Consider the following 20,736-nt stretch of genomic DNA (forward strand, 5'->3'; position numbering starts at 1 on the left):
GTCCTCACCTGTAAAATGGGGATAACAGTAGAATTTAACTCATGAAGTTGTTGTTAGGATTAAAAGGGTTAGAACAATGTCTGACCCACAGCAAGTGCTCTATAACTGTGGCCCCCAAACTCCAAGTCAAGGACTGGCACCAGTCAGTGGCCTGTTAGGAACCGGGCCACACAGCAGGAGTTGAGTGGCAGGAGAGCGAGAGGGAAGCTTCAGCATTTACAGCTGCTCCTCATCGCCCGCATCACCGCCTAAGCTCCACCTCCACCCCAGCCCCACCCCCGGTCCATGGAAAATTGTCTTCCACGAAACTGGTCCCTGGTGCCTAAAAGGTTAGGGACTGCTGCTCTATAAGAAAAAAGAAACCTGTAGACTCAGACTGGTTTTGAGGTTCCGGACCTGACTTATAAGCATGCTTCCTGATATGAAACTTCTTTTTTTTTTATTTTTAGGGTTTTTTTTATTTGTTTTTTTTTTTAAGAGATGCAGTCTTGCTATGTTGCCCATGCTGGGATTTGAACTCCTGGGATCAAGAGATCTCCTGCCTCAGCCTGGGGCTGAGTAGCTGGGGCTACAAGCATGCGCCCAGCTAAAACTTCTCTTAAGTTTTATTGTTTTTTAATTGCAAGACTAACACATGCTTGTTGTTCTTGGCGATATTTTGCCTTCTTACGAAATATTCTTCTACATCATTTCAAGGCAGCACAGGATGTGATTTTAAGAAGGTACTGTACATACACTTTAAATAAAGTCTTCCAGTTCTGACTTTTTACTTGCAATACCCTTTCTCTTTCTCTTTTGTTAACAGAAAAAGAGAGAGGGTCATTGCTGCCTTCCAAAATGGAAGGAAGAGAGAGCCAGGACTTTCAGTTGCAAGTGGCACAAATCCAACCCACAAGTTTAAGCCAAAAGAGAGGAGAGTGGGGGGTGGTATTTATAAGTTTATATCACTGGGTGGAATTCATGATGACTGGTTCTGGGGGCTCACACAATGTCAACAGGGCACCCTCTCTCACTCTGGTTGGCTGTCCCCTGTAGGTAGACTCTCCCCAACTGGGAAACAACTGGTAACTTCCTCCCAGCTTAGCAACCTGCCTCAGTGGGCAAGCCCCATAAGGACCATGTGGCAGGGTGGGAGTAGGGGAGTTCCCCCAAAAGATGGGGCTAGAACATCACGATAGGCAGATAAAAGCAAAAGCAACAGCAATTCACTTTAGATAGCAATCAACTCCCCAGGAGGATTTTATGGAGAAACTATTACGTGCTCAGCATTGGCTAAGGCATGCAGGTAGAATGCAAGAGGATTAATCATGATACCTTGACTTTGTATAACAACATTTCCCAGTGAAGGATTGATTTTTTGCATGATCTTTTAATTTTTACAACCCCCAATATTTATTAGCTTAATTTTACCCATGACAAAAGAAGACCCACCTAGACTGAGTGACTCATTCAAGGTCGCAAGCTGAGATGTGAACCCAAGTGTACATCCCCTAAATCCAGCGCCCTGTACATCACTACAGTGTACAAGGGACCATGTTAAACTCCACTGGAGCGCAAGATGGTAGAGTAGAAAATCTCAGCCTTCAAGGTCCTCTCTGTCCTAACATAAATGCTCCCAAACTGCCAATTCAGGGTGGTATATGGCAGGTGTCACCTAGGTGCTCCATCCCAAGGAAGGAGAGGCCCAAGAGCTGATGCTCAGTAATAGTTCCTGGAAGAGGACCTCGCAGGATGCAGGGGGACAGAGGGGTGGGCCAGACAGGCCGTGATTGGCCATGTGTCGGACTTCTTCAGGAATCGGCGAGAGACCTGGCTGGCTGGAACCATAAGAAAGGAACCCATAAGAAATCAGTAGAAGAAAAATATAATAAACTTTCAAAAACATCTATGCACCACTCTTTTAAATTATTTACAGGAATGAAATCATTTATTTAATTCTCTAAAACAGTTTATGAAGTAAGTCCCATCATCATGCCCAGGTTACAGATGAGGAAACTGATGATGCATCGCAAGGCTTGAGTGGCTTGCACAGGTCACAGCCACTGGGCAGAGATTCCGACCCAGCTGGAACCCACTAGGGTCCCTGTGCTCTTTACAACTGTATTAGGCTGCCTGTGGGTGAAGCGCCACAGCCAGCGAGAAGACACCTTCATTACGGGTAAAAAGATGTGTTCTAGGAGAACCGCACCCTGCAAAGATGCAGCCACCATCCACCGGGCTACACACACGCACACACACACACACACACATGCACACACATGCACACACACACACACACGCACACACATGCACACGCACACGCGCACATGCACACGCACGCACACACACATACATACACACGCATGCACGCACACACGCACGCACCCCAGAACTCACGTCCACAATCTTTACGGGAACCTCCGCCCCAAAGTCTACCCCTACTACACCGCTAACTCATCAAGACGAGAAACACTGAAGTAGAAAGTGTTCCTCTCCCTCCGCCTCCCTTCCCCCAACATACTTCCTTCCAACACCCACGTCTTCTTGCTCTCCCCCAACTTCGCCCCATTTGGAACCCAAAGGCCCTAATAAACTTATTCATACTAATGAGTGAATGAATGGCAAGCTCCGAATGACTTCCTCTGTGACAAATGGCCAGCCTCCAGATAGAAGCTAGCTCAAGCCAATTTCCTTGGCCCGCTTCCCACTGCTGTGTCAGGAATCAATTTGGATCATGGCTTCCCTCCCATTTTCTCTCCCCTGGTGGTGCCATTCTTCTCGTCCTCCCACCCCCATCCCAAAACCGGCCCACTCGGACCTTTCCAATTCAGAGGCAGCCTTTGTGGCAGTCTCAGAGACCCTGAGGTTAAACCCTAAAGTGGGGGCTTTAAATTTTACATGCGTTCACTCATTTGATCCTCAAACATCCCTAAGAGATGGGTATTGTAACGGTCCCATTTCCAGACGAGACATCTAAGACACAGAGAAGGTAAGTAATCCGCCCACAGTCTCACGGCTTGTAAGCAGCAGAGCCGGAATTCAAACCCAGCACTCTGTGAACCACCGCCCCCCCCAGGCATGGATGAGCACCCACCACCGAGGGGCGAGTTCCAGGGGAACAACCCTGCCCCCCACCAGGCAGCTGACCTGCGCTCAGCCCACTCAACAGCCTCCTGCTCCTGCCCGCTCGACGGCCTTGCTTGTTCCGTGACCCAGCCTACCAACTGGGTTCCCTGACTCTGAATTCACTTTTCCTTTGTGATCCTCACATCCTTAGCTTCAGCACAATCACCCTCTTTCCATCTCTTTTTGGTCCTTGCTAATATCTCCTTGGTAAGCAGACTTCTTTCGTGTCTCCACTCTGGGGAGCTCAGTCTGGCCCCCGTCCCTTCTGGACCCACAGTTCCTCCACAGTGTCTCTGTCTCTCCTCGCCCTTGGTGGCACGGCCCATGAGTGCCCCTTCCCTGTGTCCTAACTGACACCAAGCAGGGGAAGGATCTTTATGTTCGAGATCTTCCACCAACGTGTCTGCATTTGATTTCAGATCAGCTCCCCAGGCCAAAGCTCCCTTCCAAACTCGCCAAGAGAATTTGTATAAATATTCTCCCAGAGCAAACGTTCTTTTGCATTTTAACATGGGGCAGAGGTCTAGAAACATCTCTGGGCTGGTTACTCTGTGCTTGCCTGCTGAGATCCAGCCCCGGCCCTTCTCCTGCCGGCTCCACGAACCAGGAGCTGACCGCACCGCCTCTACCTGAGGACCCCTCGCCAGCCGGCTGCCAGGAGGGTCGGGCCAAGGGGAGACACAGGGAGGAGATGAGGGTTCAGGAGGAGAGTGAGGCTGGATGTTTTCACCAGCTCCCTCCCCTCAATGGCAGCTGGCAGCGGCTGTGACTGCTTTAGACCAGACTTTCCTCCACTTGGCCTCCCTGGAGGTCTCTCCCATCTCCCCCAAACAGTCCCTCCTTCAAGCTGCCCGCCACCTCCAAGCATGGCCCCCTCCGCACCCTTACTGACAGCTGCAGCCTCAGTGGCGGGATTCAAACACCACTGCCACTGAGGCCGGGCTCTGCCGGAGCCCCGGGCATCACGACATTTTGGTGGCCACCTCCTCCCAACCTGGCCTTGGTCAGTGACCCCTTCACACAATGACAGGTGAGAAGAAACAGAAAGCAAAATGAGGACAGGGCTGAGCCTGCTCCTCCCCACCCGGCCCACTGTTCGTGGCGAGGACACACATGCCCAGTCACCGGGTTAGACAGATGTGACCCCCGAGAGGAGGAAACACCCGCTGCTTACACACGGGCAGCAAACCCGGAGTCCTCGGCCTAGGAAGGGGGCTGGGGACAGGGCCTGAAGCCCTGAAACACAAGACCTGCCAACCTTGCAGCTGACGAGGAGAATAATTTTTTAACAGATCCACTGCTGTCAACTGCCCTGAGAGCATCCTTCTTCCCGCCAACACCCTCGCCTTTCAGTACGAAGACAAGTCTGACACCGACGTGAGGAGCTCGGAGTCACACTTCCTCTGGCAGCTGCTGGTCAAATCTCTTTATAAACCTGCTAATGATTTTGAGTTCTCCTGCTAGACTGACACTCATTGGGGGAAAAGTTATATAACTGGGAATGATTAGAAGATAAGGCTTCAAGCAGCATGCTCAGACATCTCACTGCTCAACCCAATTCTTGGATGAGTTTTAACAAATCAGCATGTCCTTGCTCTGACACTGGGAAGCCTTGGAGGCATGAGAATTCACCTTCAGTTAACAGCAGACACCTTGGAACAAGGTTTGTCACAGGAATATGCCCTTGGTCCTCCCATCAGTCAGCTACACTCTCTCCCTCTCTCCCCACCCCACCCCCCCAAAATGTTAAAGCCACCCTCAGACATATCACAAGAGAGGAAACCCAAATGGGCAATAAGCAGATTTAAAGGTGCTCAGCATCATCAGGAAGATGCGAATTAAAACCACCGAGTGGTTCTAAAGTGTAAAAACGATCAGAGCAATGGTTGCTTCTGGTGGGACAACAGGGAGGGGCTGGTGGAACTTCCTGGGTGATGGTCCTGTTCCACATCTTGACAGGGGCTGGGCTGCACAGGTGTATGCATTTGTCAAAACTCAGCAAATGACCCTTAAGATAGGCGAATTGGACTGTATGTAAACTGTACCTCAAAAATAACCATAGGCCGGGCGCGGTGGCTCACGCCTGTAATCCTAGCACTCTGGGAGGCCAAGGCGGAAGGATGGCTCAAGGTCAGGAGTTTGAAACTAGCCTGAGCAAGAGCGAGACCCTGTCTCTACTAAAAATAGAAAGAAATCAAGTAGCCAACTAAAAACATACAGAAAAAGCTAGCCGGGCATGGTGGTGCATGCCTATAGTCCCAGCTACTCGGGAGGCTGAGGCAGAAGGATCACTTGAGCCCAGGAGTTCAAGGTTGCTGCGAGCTAGGCTGATGCCACAGCACTCTAGCCCAGGCAACAGAACTATACAGCTGAAGTGCTTAAGATGACGTACACTGCTGTTCTCAACCTACTTTGAAATACCTCAGAAAAAAATAAGATTGACAGATGGATGGAAGGTGAGAAACGCAATAAATAAAGTATAATAAAATGTTAACGACAGAATCCAGATGATGGGTATATAAACGTGTACACTATAAAATTCTTCCAACTTTTCGAAGTTTTCATAATAAAATCTTGAAAAACAATTTTAATTAAAAAGGTATAAATAAAATACATACACACATAATGTGAGACCACGACACACTCAACCAAATGACTACAATTTTAAAAGCCAACAATACCACACACAGACAAGGATGTAGAACTACGGGAACTCACAGACGTTGCCAGTGGTAGCGGAAAACTATTCGGTAGCGTTTGCCAAAACCGAATGTAAGAGGTGCATGCTCTCTGACTCGGCAGTCCCACTCCCAGATGTATGCCCAACACAGATGAGTGCTTCTGTCCACCAAAAACATGAATGAGAATGTTCAAGGTAGCACTATCCCTAATCGTGTAAAGCGACCCATATGTCCACCAGGAGAATAAATAATTAGTGGTATGTCCACTCACGTGGTGACATGCTAGAGATAGCACTGAGAATGAACCACCACCACCCACGACACGGTGTTTCTCACAAACTTTATGTTGAGCGGAAGATGCCAGAACCCCACCACCACCTCCAGAACGAGTACGTCCTCTGCGTTCTGTTCACATAAAACTCAAAACAAGCAGAATTAATACATGGTATAGAAGCCAACATCGCGGGCGCCTTTGGAAGAGAGTCCTAACTTGGAGAGAAGATTCCTGGTACGGCTCTATGTCCTGGTGTGGGTAGTCATTCTATGAGTGTTCTCGGTGTGTGAAAATGCATCCAACTATACATTTATGGTATAAGCAGTCCTCTATATGTAGCTTATATGTCAATTTTTTTTAGAGGATGAATCTTCAAGCAATTTGTAGAGATCTGGAGTTGGGGGCAGGTAGGTTTCATTGTTTACCCTTTGATTTCATGCTTGTTCCTACCGCCTATTTAAAAGGTGGGCATTAAGTAAAACTGTTACAGGATCACACAGAACTGAAAGTCACTTGGAAGACCACCTAATTTGATTCCCTTGTTTTAGAGATGCTGAGCGCTGGGGCTTAGAAAGGTTAAGGGACTTGCACAAGTTACCAAGCCGATGATGATGCGGAAAACGTCGGGCGCTGGGACGCGGCCGCTTGCCGCCTCCCTGTAGCTCCGCATCTCTGCGGGCCAGCGCTGCGTGGCCAGCTGGAGGGCACGCTGCTGGGGCAGGGCCCGCAGCAGAGAACAGCCGGGGCCCCTCCTGCAGCCCCGGCCCCAGGGCCGGAATGCCCCCAAGCCCACATGCCGCTGCCTGTTTCCAGCCACGCTGCTTGCGTGATCCTGATTGGGTAATTTTTGAATCCCACTCTTTTTGATTGGATGTTAAAGCTTGTTGTTGATTGGATGTTAAAGCTTGTAGTTGATTGGATGCTTTTTGAGCCCTACCAAGGGTATAAAAGCAGGGGCAGAAGGGGCAGAAGGGAAGAAAATCGGAAGACGGGAAGAGAACTGTAACACTAAGCATGCTGAGCCTGCTGTAGAAGAATAAAGGCTGTTCTCTGACTCTTTGTGTGCTACTCGGTTCTTTCCCCGGTCAAATGAATAAGAGCTATAACAAGAGCTGTAACGCTAGCTGTACACGCTGCCGCAACAATGAGACAAGGGCACCCTAGAGCCTGTGAACCCCAACTTCTTGTCTAGCACTCTCCATGGCATACCAAGCCTCTGCCGTCTCACTGTGACTGCCGGATTCATCCTTGCCACCTGGCAAGTCACATCATGGTTCACAATATGGTACTTTCCTCTAACTACCATATAGAAAGTTCATAATGTGGGGGTTTGTAATTAATTATTTTATTGTATTTTATTTTTTTAGGGACAGGTCTCACCATGCTGCCCAGGCTGGAGTGCAGTGGGCTGTTCGCAGGCACCATCACAGGGCACTCCAGCCTCCAACTCCTGGCCTCAAGCGATCCTCCTGCCTCAGCCTCTGGAGTAGCTGGGACTAAGGGTGACTGCCACTGCACCTGGCCATAATATGGTAGTTTTTGCAAGCCACATAAATCTAAACCATACATACACACACACACACACACACACACACAAAATGAAGGAGTGGCAGTATTCATTGGCTCACATAACTTGGAAGTTCAAGAGTATGTGGCCCTTAGTTACAAAGAGATCCCAGTGCTCAAATAATATTATCTCAGTTCTGTTTTCTTTTTCGCTGGCTTCATTTTCAGGTGCTCCCTAAGTATAGTCTTGGCAGCTCCAAGTTTATAATCTTTCTAGCTTTAACCACCCCAGGGGGAAAAGTATCTCTTTCCCAAATTGTACAGCAAAAGATCCTACAGAGGCAGGAATCCGCTGAACCAGTGTGGGTCACTGCAGCGAGTGGGATTCCAGTCAAGCCCGGGTCCAACCAAGCCAAAACCAGCTCCAATTCCTTTTCTGTGAATCCACTGCCATCTTTGGTCCCCCACAGAAAAACTGGGGTGTCAGCACCCAGAAGAAGGTGACTAAGAGACAACAAACAACTACTGCCGACCACTGTAGGTGTCCTTCTGCACCCTGACCCAAGCATTTCCACAGCATGCTACCGTGCCAATGGGAAAAGACGGTCACAAACTTTGAACTTGAGCTTCCTGCAGGCTCACGTTCCCACACGTGTCAGCTCGACAGTTAATCTTGACAGAGCTCAGTTGTTCCACTCCGTCATTAAGTATTACATGTAGATCAAATATGCCTTGCAGTCCAAGCCAAACACATCCAGCGGCAGATGATGAAGCCAAATACAAACGTCAATGTGCCAATCTGCCCCATAAAAACATCTTCCCAGCATCCTGGCAGCGCCCTTCTGCAAGGCTCTCACGCTGAAGGTGCTAATGTCCCCCGGCACAGGCTGGGTCCCTCCAGACCTGCACTGAGAGCAGGACTTGGCTTAGGATGCCCCTGCTCTGGCAGCCGGGCGGGGGAAGCAGGAGCTGCCCAGTGTTCAAATCAACAGCCCGTGTGCAGAGCGAGCGGATGAGCTTATTTCAAGGGGGAAAATCACACTGAATTGTCCTCCCTCCCTCCCTCTCCCTCTCCCTTCCTCCCTCTCCCTTCCTCCCTCCTTCTCCCTCCCTTCCTCCTCTTCTCCCCCCTTCCCCTCACCCCCTCCCCCTCTCTACCCCCCACCTCTCTCTCAGCTACACATTTTATGAATGGGGTGAACCACTCCTGCCTGTTCCTTCTAGAACTCATTTAAAGAATTTATCCTTCCAGTTTCCCGGGGTCCCCACCATCCACCGCAGTCATTCTGGGCAAGCACTGTGGGAGAGATCATATATTCTGATTTTTTTTTTTTTAAAGAAGGGAAAAAAAAAAATCAAGAGATTGCAGAGGTCCCAGTTTGAATCATTTTTGTTAAAGTTTGACCTTTCTTGTCACTGATCATTTGTCATGTTGCTTTTCCAGAGATGTATCAAACGAGAAAAAACAGAGCCATACCTGATCAAGCCAGATTTTTCCATTGAGTCTGTAACTTGTTATAAAAGCACGAATTATTTGCCTATTAAGAATGTGTTAGAATGCTAAGCTACATAAACCCACCACAACAGGGCAAATATTATATGACTCCATGTGTATGAGGGACCTAGAGCAGTCCAATTCATGGAGACAGAAAGGAGAATCGCAGTTGCTAGGGGCTGCGGGGCGGGGAGGGAATGGGGAGTTCATGGTTAATGGGTAGAGTTTTAGTTCTGCATGATGGAAAAAGTTCTGGAGATGGGTGTGGTGACAGTTGTACAACAATGTGAATGTACTTAATAGTGAACTGTACACTTAACAATGGTTAAAATGGTAAATTTTGTTATGTGTGCTTAAAGAATAAATAAAAATGGATGATGAAAATGCCTTAGAAAGGGAAACAGATTAGAACAAAATTTAAAGAAATAAAAAATATCTAGGTATAAAAATGCTTTAGGCTGGGTGCAGTGGCTCACACCTATAACTCTAGCACTCTGGGAGGCCAAGGCTGGAGGATGGCTTGAGGCCAGGAGTTCAAGACCAACCTGAGCAAGAGTAAGATCCTATCTCTACCAAAAAAAATAAATAAATAAAATAGAAAAATTATCTGGGCATGGTGGCATGCACCTGTAGTCTAAGGTACTTGGAAGGCTGAGGCAGGAAGACTGCTGGAGCCCAGGAGTTTGAGGTTGCAGTGGGCTATGAGGACGCCACTGCATTCTAGCCCAGGCAACAAAGCAAGACTCTGTCTCAAAAAAAAAAAAAAAAAAAAAAAGCTTTAGAGAAGAATACACAGATTAAAGTTGAAAGAAATAAAAACATCTAACACATTTTTAATTGGCACCTGCCAAACATTTATTGTTCTTTATCAATTACTCCTACATCTTAGCTCAGTCCTTCCACTTTGGTTTGGGGACAGGGCTGTGCTTTGAGTGCTGACAAGCCTTTGGCTCTGATCCATCCTTGGCATTGCCATCCTCCCAGCAAGACCCTGACACTGTCCCCCACGTGGCTGCTTTTGCACTGAGGGCATGAGCCTGGGAGTCACAGAGGCCTGGGACACCACTTTGCAGCTGGATGCCCTCAGGTAGGTTACTCCAGCCCTCATCAGCTGCATGAGCCCATCCTAACCTCATGGGGGGTGGATTAAACTAGAGAATGCAGATTCAGTGCTCACTCAGCACACTGGTGCAAAGTAAGTATCTAAGACATGACAGATGTCATTAACAATCGCCCCCTTCTGTGATGCCCAGCTCAGCTTTCTCAGTGTCTCACCTTTGACTGCTCACTGCAATCACCTGGGAGCTTCACCTGGTCTAACTTCATTGGCCTGGGTATGGCCAGAGCATCCCTGCCCAGTAATGGTCCCCAGCGTGCAGCCACGATTAAAAATATGGCCCTGACTGGTCTTTCTCCTGGGAGAAAACTGCTCCAGAAGAGGCTTAACTCATTTTGCCCCAGAGATGTACCGTGACTTCATCTTGCTGCTTCTAAAACACACGCAGCCAACAGCACGTGCTGCCTTGTTCTGACCCCGCTGAGGGGTCCTGTGGCACCCACTTGCTTCCCTCATCGATCTCCACCTCCCCTTCTTTACTCAGCAAGGCCATTCGTGCATCAAGCGCTATAGATCGCTCACTAGGCAGGCGAGCTTCACCCAGTGGCTTAAAAACATTAGCTTTTTGCCAAGAGTGCCTTGGAAAGGTCAAACCTGCCTCTCCCCTCTGGACATCTAAAACAGAACTACGCCACCACAGTGCGTGCAAGCGGAGGATGCACTGCAGCACGTTGTAGGGCACTTACCCCTCCTGCGGAGACCCCGCTGCTCCAGCACCCCCCCCCTGCAGCCCCCACAGGGGCTGGGACCTCAGCCTCCTCTGGAAGGACAGCCAGCAGTTCTCAGGGTCTGGAAACAGGACACGGGGTGGGCTGGTTCAGACATCCTTCCCCTTGCCCCACCCAGAGGGCCCCACCTGGGCCTGGAGACCACAGCTACACAGGAACGGCGTTCTGCCCCTGGCCAGCCTTGCAGGCTCTCAGAGCAAAAGGTGCCAGGGCCGCTGGCTCCCTCCCAGTGGGGGTGGGGCTGTCCCAGGCAGTTCCTTCACCTCCCTCCCAAGGAGAACTCGAATTTTACAGATGGGCACCAGAACCTACCCATACCAAGTTAGTGAAATATCTCTTTTCTTTCCTAGTTTCCTCCTTGTTACTTTTTAGTGAGGTATTTATGAATGCTTCTCTTTTATAATGTATTGTGTTTTTCTAATTACAATATTCATTATGTTATCTGAAGGAAAGTGGAGGAGAAAAAGGGAAAAGGAAAGTGCCAGAGAAAGCCCCAAAAAGGAACTAAATATTCCTTTAATCCCTTCTCCCAGCAAGAACTGTCATTAGCACTTTGATGACTCTTCCTCCAGACTTTCTTGGTGCACAAGAAAGTGCACACACACATGCTTTTTCCCCGCAAACTGGGGATGTTATTGTATGCGGTATTTTGTAGCCTTTACCTAACGTATTACGAACTGATCTGTTTTAAGGAATAATTTTGTCTATTCTGCTAAGTGAAAACACAAGATAATAAAAACAATTTTAAGCATTCTAATGTTTGAAAAATAAGCAACTCTTCACTGAATGAAAACAATCACCATATTGATAAAGCCAGGACGTGACATACTATGAGCTAGGCCCTGGGACAGCCAGGCACATTCGATCAAAGACTCCAGGGACCCCCAAGACCCTCTTTCACCTGCCATGTGACAGGCTTACGGGCAGACCCTGCTCTGGGTCCCTCCCTCTCCCACTACCTGCTGTGTGGCCTTCACACTTGTCTCAACAAGTCTATTGTCTAGAGACCTGTCTATTTCTAATGTGTGTAAAGTTGTATCTTTAAACTTCAGTCTTCTGGTAGCTACAGTAGGACATGAGAAAAACAATCTACTGTGGGTGTCAGAAAGATTAAGGAGACAATGTGATCCAGGGGCTGGTTTGGGAGACTGAGACGAGATTAACCTTTAACCCTTCATAGAAGTTCAGCCTGTTTGAAGAACCACTGACCCTAGAACTTAGCATCTTCTGCCTCCCTCAAGAGAGTCACCAAACATGGGCACTTGTGCAAATATACCACAATGGTCTTTTTAATGGCAAAAAGAAAAAAAATTAGAAACACTTAACTATCCATTAACTAAGGCATAGAAAATAAAGTATGCTACATCCGTACTATAGAATACCATATCGCTTTTATGAATAGCCACTGATGGACATGTGCTAACAAGAAAGTATTTTCAAGATATGAGTGGGGGAAAAAAAAAAAGAAGAAATAATATCTTATTTTATTTATTTAAAAGAAGAACTAAACCCACCAATCATCAAAATGTTATTTCCACAGGGGGCTGGGGAGGTAGTTAAAAGGGGGTTAGAATAATTCTGGGTTTCTCAACATTTTTTTCATTATCACCCTCTCGAAGGAGCCTTTTAGGATATCTCTTTCCTAATCGCTCCCCCACTACCATGAAATTTCAATCCCATGGACGCGGCCCACCTGCTGACGCACTGTGGCCAGCGGAGGGCCACCAAGCACCGTGAGACTGGGGTGCTTTTGCCATCCAAGAACCAATCTCCTCCCGCTTTGGGGCGGCAACACCCCTACTGAGGATGCATGATCTAATTTGTATATCACTTGTGTGATTAAAAATTAATAATTAAAAAAAAATCACAGCTACACTCGGCACAACGTGAAACCTCATGGACGGTATCTCATTCCCTGGAACTATCTGTGGGCTGAGCCTGCCAGTGAGGCCTGGAGGGGGCCGAGGGAACGCACAGACCTTCGCCACGCTCCAGTTTTTGTTTATGTCTGTACTAAAGAGGATGCTGACACCACCAGAGAACACGCACTGCCCTGTGGCTGCAACCTTGTCTCAGATGTTGTCCGGGCTGTGCTTAGTGTCCCTCAGTTGTTTAACATCCCCGAGAGCACCGATGACTCCAGGGCTGCCTTCACTGAACCCGGGGAGGGAGAGGGGGACTTCCGGTTTTCCTCCCACCCTGTGGCTGCTCCTCCTCCTTTGTGGTTGGTCTCCTTCACCTAGTCCTCTTACTTTAGGGTGCTTCTGCGCCCCATCTCTGGACCCTTTCTCCATCTGTCCCACTCCCTAGGTGATCTCATCCAGTATGGGAGCTTGAAGAGCCCCTACAGTATAATGATTTCAATTTTTTATTTTTTGGAGACAGAGTCTCACTCTGTCCCCAAGGATGGAGTGTAGTAATATCATCATAGCTCACTGCAGCCTCAAACTCCTGGGCTCAAGAGATCCTCCTCCCTCAGCCTCCCGAGTAGCTGGGATGATAAGCACACACTACCATACCCAGCTAATTTTTCTATTTTTTGTGGAGATGAGATTTTGCTCTTGCTCAGGCTAGTCTCCAACTCTCATCCTTAAGTGATCTTCCCACCTCGGCCTCTCAAAGTGCTTGGGTTACAGGCATGAGCCACTGTGCCTGGCCAGGACTTCAAATTTATATCTCCTTGAACTAAAGAGTTCTCTTCCCAAATGCCTACTAAACATCATTACTTGAACATATTAATATATAGGAATCTCAAACTCAACCTTGATCTTCTCCCCAAACCTGCTTCTTCAGTCTTTACCTTCTCATTTAAAACTGGCTCCTTCTTTCCACTTGCTCATGCCAAAATCTTGGAAACCATCTTCAAGTTATCGCTCAAACTTTATACATTCACTTTATCACCAAATCCCATTGGTCTTACCCTGAAAATACCTCCAAAATCCAATGGTGTCAGCCATGCGACACCTAACACTCTGGTCAAAGCCAACGTCATCTCTCACGAGTGTTACTGCAATAACCCCTTCGCTTGTCTCCCTCCTTTCACCCTTTGCTCCCCATGGTTCATTCTCAACAAAGCGCCAGAGTGACCCTTGTAAACATCAGGCCAGGTCAAGTCATGCACTGCTTAATGCCTCCTCTAAGGGCCCCCCTGGCACTCAGGTCCTTGCAAGAGTCTCCAAGGCCCTCATGCCGTGGGCCTTGCCCACCCCTCAGTCTAGTCACCTCTCTGTCCCCATCTCTAACACTCCCCATGCCACACACACTTCCCCCGCCCCAGCCACACTGTCCTCCTTGCTGTTTCCTGACCTCTCCAGGAATGCTCAGGCCTCAGGGCCTTTGCACATGCTGTTCTTGCTGCCTTCTGGCTTGAATGCTCTTCTCCCAGAAACACTCTTTCTCTCATCTTCCAGGGCTTTGCTCAGAAGCCCCTTCCTAATGAGACCTTCTCTGAACATTCCATTTTAAATTACAAACTTTCTAAATCACCACACAGTTTATTTAGTTTTGTTTGCTGTCTGTCACTCCCAACTAAAATGTGAACTCTACAAAGGCAGGGATGCCTGCCAGTTTGGTTCACTACTGTTATCTCCAGCTTCCCAGGCTGTGCCTTGCACACGGCCAGCTTAGATGAGCGCTTGTTCAATGAGTGGACCCCTTATCTTGTCAATCTGCTAAAGGTTCCAATAAGAAAGGAAGTGGTCTTTTTTAACCTCGCGTCTTATGCCCTGCAGCTCTGTTTCCTCCTTTGAGCTCAGGAGGTCTCTGAGCTTAAAAGCGTCCCTCTGCCACACAGACACACAAAATGCCACCGTAGATCCCTGAACAACTCAAAGGCCAGCTGGCACTTTCTGTGGCTGAGCCAGCAAACCACTGGGATCAATTGTTTTTTAAGCTCAGCAATTTGCCCGTGGCCCAGTTAAGGGCAAAAGTCCTTCTAACTCCCCGGCCCCATTTCTCTCTCTCTCTGTAGTTTCACCTGAGCCACAAAGACTCCGTGATCCATCAAGCTCTGAGCTTCATTCATGGAAAACCCTAAAACTTCCTTAAGTCAGAATCTTTTTCCTCTTCTGGTTTGGAAGAAAACCAGAGGTGTTAAAACTGAACATCTTGACCGAATTTCCTCTAGGCAAGCTTTCCCTGGGCTTACTCACTCCAACACGCCAGCCCTCCTGCCAGGCCCAGTCGGAGCCAGACTTCTCAGTAACTTGGTCCAAGCAGGGCTCCAACAGCGGACCCGGAACCCAGCTCACAGCTGGCTCTGTGCCTGTCACCAAGAATCGTTGACAACAGTTCCTTAGATCAGACCCTCTGGTAGCAAATGAGGAACACACCACTTTAGCAGGAAATCGGTTTTCCTTGAGCATCTCTGAAGTTTGTTGAGACAAGAGGAATCTATACTATTTGGGTAATACGAAAGGCCACCTGCAACTTTTATAGAACTTCTTCTGGACTTGAAAATTTTAAGATATTAGGAGGAAAAAAAAATCTCCAAAATGAACGAGGTCCAACTGCATAAGGATTCGTTTCCCATCTCCTTAAATAAGCGCAGCCACATGGTTCTTATCTGCCATAAAAACCACAGTCCCCGCAAGAGAGGGGTGAATAGTGGAGAGCACTGGTACCAAACAGTGTGTTGGAACCTCTGGATGGCTGTGTGTCCTAAGCAAGTTCCCCAACCTCTCTGAGCCTTAACTTTCTTTAAGAAACAGAATCCACCTTGCCAGCCTGTTGAGAAGATAAAGTGAGAACTTCTGCATGAAAGCCCTCTGTCACTGTTACAGGATTAAATAACATGTTTAGTCCTGTATTAAATGTCACTTATGTTCAAAGCTCTATGGGGGGGAGGGGGCACCATGAACAAGCACAGTAAGGAGAAATAAAAGTCATCATCACCTTTGCCTTCAAGAAGCTTCAACTTCAGCCGGGAAAACAACACACACAGGGCAGCAGAAGACTTAGCATTTGCAAAAGCAACACAGCGAGAAAAGCACACACCTCCATCTGCCGCTACCCCTACGTGTCCCTTGGGTCTGCTTGTTTGGATTCTAATATCTGCCTAAGTATCCATCAATCTGGCTACTTCCTGGACTGCAAAAGGCCTCGAAGCTGTCTGTAAACTAAGTCTGTAAATCCAAGCCAGATGGGACGACATGCAGCCTGCACCCCCCTCCTGGGTCCGGTCCTGGCTGACTTCACCCCATCACCCACAGCTAGTGCCACCAACCCCCCTCGTCTGCAGCTTGCCCCGCCCTGCTCAAGGACGCCCCGTGCGACAGCCAATCCTCTTGCTCACCTGCAGCACGACACTGTACAGAAACACTCTCTTCCACGCTCTGCTATGTCCCTCAAGAAAGAGGAAGGAAAAAAGGAAAAGGGAATTTAAATGCAGCGATTAGATAAAGGAGAAAAGAGGAAGCCAAAAAAAAAAAAAAAAGGAGAAAATCAAAGGAAAAATGAGGAACAAATAACTATCACTTGACATCTGACTTTCCAGCTTAGGGAGGGGTCAAAGTCACTTTCCACGATTTGTGGCTCTTGCAACACTGCAAGGCTGAGTAAACAAGGCGGGGAATTTTATACCCATTTAGGAAATGAGCAAACTGAGGCTTAACAAAATCTCAGGAATGGACCCTCGGCCAGGCTGGGTGTGCCTGCCTCCTCATTTCACAACAAGCGCTTCCTCCACTCCCAGCAACCCGTGCGGCTTCCACACGGCGCAAAGGGGCAGCGTCTGGAGGCAGAGCGGGAGATGGAAGAAGAGGACGGTGCTACTCACAACGGCCAACACGTGGAAGCAACGCAGGCGTCCGTCGACTGACACATGGGTAAAAAAGTGTGGAGAATCCCAGCAGTAGACTATTACTCAGACATAAGCAGGAGTGAATACACGTCACTCCGTGGATGACCCTTGAAGACGTCATGCCAACTGAAAGAAGCCAGACACAGAAGGCCACGATTCCTGATTCCATTGGTGTGAAACGCCTAGAATATGCAAATGCACAGAGATGGGAGACAGGTGAGTGGTTACCTACCAGGGCTGGGGCTGGGGGAGGAAGAGCATGAGGAGGGAGGAGGGAGAGGGAGGGAGAGCATGGGGAGGGAGGAGGGAGAGCATGGGGAGGGAGGAGGGAGAGCATGGGGAGGGAGGAGGGAGAGCATGGGGAGGGAGGAGGGAGAGCATGGGGAGGGAGGAGGGAGAGCATGGGGAGGGAGGAGGGAGAGCATGGGGAGTGTCCACTTAATGGGCACAGGGTTCCTGTCTCGGCCCGATGGAGACCGGCAGCTGGAGCGTGGTGACGGCCGCACAGCACTGTGAATGCACTACATGCCACTGAACTGTATACTTTAAAGGGTGGATTTTATGTTTATGAGTTTTAGCACATTTTTTTAAAAAGCAGAGGTGGGGGAAGAGGGAGAGGAACATGAAGGGAAAACGGGACACGGAGCAGGAGGCATGGGGGAGTCACCAGAGACTCCTAGGCAAGGCGCAAGCTCCCCGGAGTCGGGGGCGCTCGGAGGTATAAAAGGAGACCCTCCTTCCCCTTACACGAGGGAGGGCAGGGCACGCGGGGGCTGCAGACCCCAAGAAAGGGCCAGCCTGGGAAGGCAGGCGGAGCAGCCCAGGGAAGGACGCTGGAGGGCGGGCTCACACCAACGACCACCTGACCCCACTGGGGAGTGCTCGGCGCGTGCTTAGCTGTCCTTCGTTGCAACGGACACGTTCGTTCCCCAAATGTGAGTAGGTGAATAAAACGGGTAAGGCCCACCCTGGGGGGTCCAGGCCGCTGCAGGACAGAACCCCTGGCCTCGTCCAGCGCACGCAGAGGGGAGCGACGTTCAAGCTCATTGGCTGCTGCCACTCGCTTTATCATCATCCACGGCTCAGTCCACCAAGTATAAACAAAAGCTAATAAAGGAAGCCTTCTTCTCTGACTGTTAACATATTCATCGCGTTTGGTGACCGGGCAGAGATGCGAGAGGTATACGGGACACACACAACCTGTAGCACCAACAGGGAGTCGGCCGGCAGGGTGAGCGCTGCGCACAAACCCAGATGCGGAAAACCAGCTATTTTACTCAAAGACCCTTAAACTGAGGCCCTGGGTGGGGAATTTGACTTCAGGCCCTTGTTTCAGACAAAATTCTTCCAAAAGATGTGTACCCAGTGCCTGCGGGGGCCTGCACCCCCCACGCGGCCCTGCCCTCCCGGAGCTACATCCCAGCGGAGAAGCCACACGACCAACGAGGTGCACAGGTGGGGTACCAAACACAGGGCCTGTGAGCCAGGAGTACGTGTCAGGAAGCAAAAGGGATGCACAGAGCGTCTGGGTTTTCTCAAGGTTTTGATGTCACGCAGGACAGTGTGGGTAAGTGGCCTGCCCGTGGGGGCGGGGGCTGCCTCAGGCTGCTTGGCTGCCACAACAAAGCACCACGGTCTGGGCCTCAAACGACAGAAACTGACTTTCTCACAGTTCTGGAGGCCGGATGTCCAAGATCAAGGTTTCTTCTGAAGCTTCTCCCCCAGCCTTCCCCCATGTCTGCACAAGGTCTTCCCCCGTGTGCGTCTGCGTCCTAATTTCTCTTTTGTATCGGACCCCAGTCCTGCTGGAGTAGGGCCCACCCTGATGACTGCATTTTAACTTACCTCTTTAAGGACCTTATCTCCAAATATGGTCACATTCTGAGGCCTGGGGGTTAGGACTCCGACATATGGATTGGGGGGGACCTGACTCAGCCCATCGAGGGCCCTGGGTGCTCCCACAGCCCTGGGCCACGCTGGGCGCATCTCCCAAACCCCTGCCTGGGTCCCTGAGGACCACGAGCCCTCTGACAACAGGGACCCCCGAGTCCTGTCCACTCCGTCCCATTCTCAGCTGCGTCCCAGGCGCGAGAGCACACCTGGAGCCTCAGAGGGGCTCAGTCAAGGGCAGCAGGACAGGAGACCGTGAGGTTGATGGAGCTCCCGCTGCAAACGGTCAAAGCTGGTCTGCGCCGAGGACTCCACCAGCGTTTCTAATCGCCTGAGCAGGGGCCGGGGGCGGCGGCCTCAGAAGCAACTTCAAAGGGGCCCGTGGAGAAAGGACGATCGCAGCCGAGACCTGAGGTTGGGCCTGGCCGCCCCAGGAGAGTCGGGACAGCTGGGCCCTTGAGCACCAGACTCCCCACGCCCCTCCGGCACGGCTCCCGAGACAGCGCTTGCCTTCATCACCAGTTCTCCCGTGAATTCAAATCACGGTCACGTCCACCAGCACCTTCAAAACCCTTCCAGTTACCCCGAGAGGCAGCAGAACGGGTGCTGCCCCCCTTCTGGCAGATGAAGAAACCGAAGCTCAGAGACCTTACGTGACTTTTCCAAAGTCGAAGGGTCAACAGCGACGTGCGTGGAGGGGCGTGGGGGCACAGACCCCACTGCGGCCCCGTCCCTGCAGCAGCAGGGGAGCAGCAAGCTCGTTCCCAGCAATGCCTGCTCCTCTTTCGCCGGCCCTCCGGGGCGTCCTGACCCCGCTCAGAGGGCCTTACTCCCTAGGACCCGGGGCCCCTCCTCGATGTGCCGCGCTCTGAGCTGACCTGGGTACAGCCCTTCCAGCCGTAGCCCACATGGCCTCCAGCTCCAGCTCACCACAAGGCCACTCGTGACTTTTCAGAGAAAGGCCGGTTAGGCCATGAGCCAAATCGGACAAAATGTGCCCCCGTCTCTAAGGCCAGCTCTCCCTGTAGCCTCTTCGATGCATCTGTCCACCCATCCAGCCAGCACACGCTTACTGAGCCAGACTTCGAGGCACCGTGCACGTGCCAGGCCGGAGCAGTGACAGAGGCTTACGAGGAGCTCTGAGTACAGCGAGGGGAACAGTCAAATAAGCAAGTCATTGCAGTCCCAGGTGGAAGGCGCCATCCCAGCAGGTAGTCCTGTGGAAGCCAAAGGAAGAAACGACTCTGCCTGGGGAGAGATTAAAGGCCACTCAGAGGAAGGTGTCCCTGGGCTGGGTCTCAGTGAGGATTGTCATTCCCTAGGCAGGGAAGAGAGGAAGGGCCGGCCGTGCAAGGGCACAGAGGTGTCAAGGTGTGTGGGGACCGTGGCTCAGTGGACACACACGAGTTACCAAGGACCAGGTTAATGGAGAACACGCCTAGGAGGGCGTCAGTTACCTTCCCAGCGCAGCCCTCCGGCTTCCTAGATGGAGTGCAGCCTCTGGGCACAGCTGCTGCTCTTCCCCCCGCCCGCACAGACCACAGAAGGCAAGTACAGGTGACCATGTGATTATCAATCATGTCAGCTGCCTGTCTGCACTGTAACCCTTTCCAACTTGGCCACATTGCACATCGGTCCTCATTTGCAAGAGACTTGCAGCTGTAGCTGAATATATATATATATATACTTGATGATTTGCAGTGAAGCATAATTTACACCTTCTACTGCTTCTCAGAGAAATCATTTCCCCAAGACTAATAATAAAGCAGACCAGCCAGCCAGAGTAACAAAGCACCCCAACCACTCCTGGCACGCCATTCGGAAACAAACCAGAACAGCACTGGCGGGCGCTGGGCAGAGAGGAATGTCAGCATTTAGCATCACATCACATCACACTGGGTTTCCAAACGAGGTCCCACAGAGCCCGAGGGATTCCTGGAGAGAGTGACCCACAACCCACAGCACAGTCCCCTGGGGGTGTATGTAGCAGAAACGGCAGCTGCGGCACCCAGGCCCCCTGAAGCTAGCACCGGTCAACGCCAGGACAGGGAGACGGGAGACTCCGGGCAAGCTCCGCTCCCCGCCTCCCACCACATCCCACCTTCACTGGCTTCCTGCACCTGGAGCAAAGGGCTCAGCG

At 50.3% G+C, this 20,736-nt stretch overlaps 1 protein-coding gene across 1 annotated transcript in view; it reads right to left on the bottom strand.

The window, feature by feature from the left end:
• GAS7 (growth arrest specific 7) overlaps positions 1 to 20,736 on the bottom strand; it is a 220,588-nt gene that overhangs the window by 184,318 nt on the left and 15,534 nt on the right. The gene's annotated exons all lie outside the window — the stretch shown is intronic.

The sequence above is a fragment of the Microcebus murinus genome, chromosome 18 (assembly GCF_040939455.1).
Source record: "Microcebus murinus isolate Inina chromosome 18, M.murinus_Inina_mat1.0, whole genome shotgun sequence".
Lineage (NCBI taxonomy): Eukaryota > Metazoa > Chordata > Mammalia > Primates > Cheirogaleidae > Microcebus > Microcebus murinus.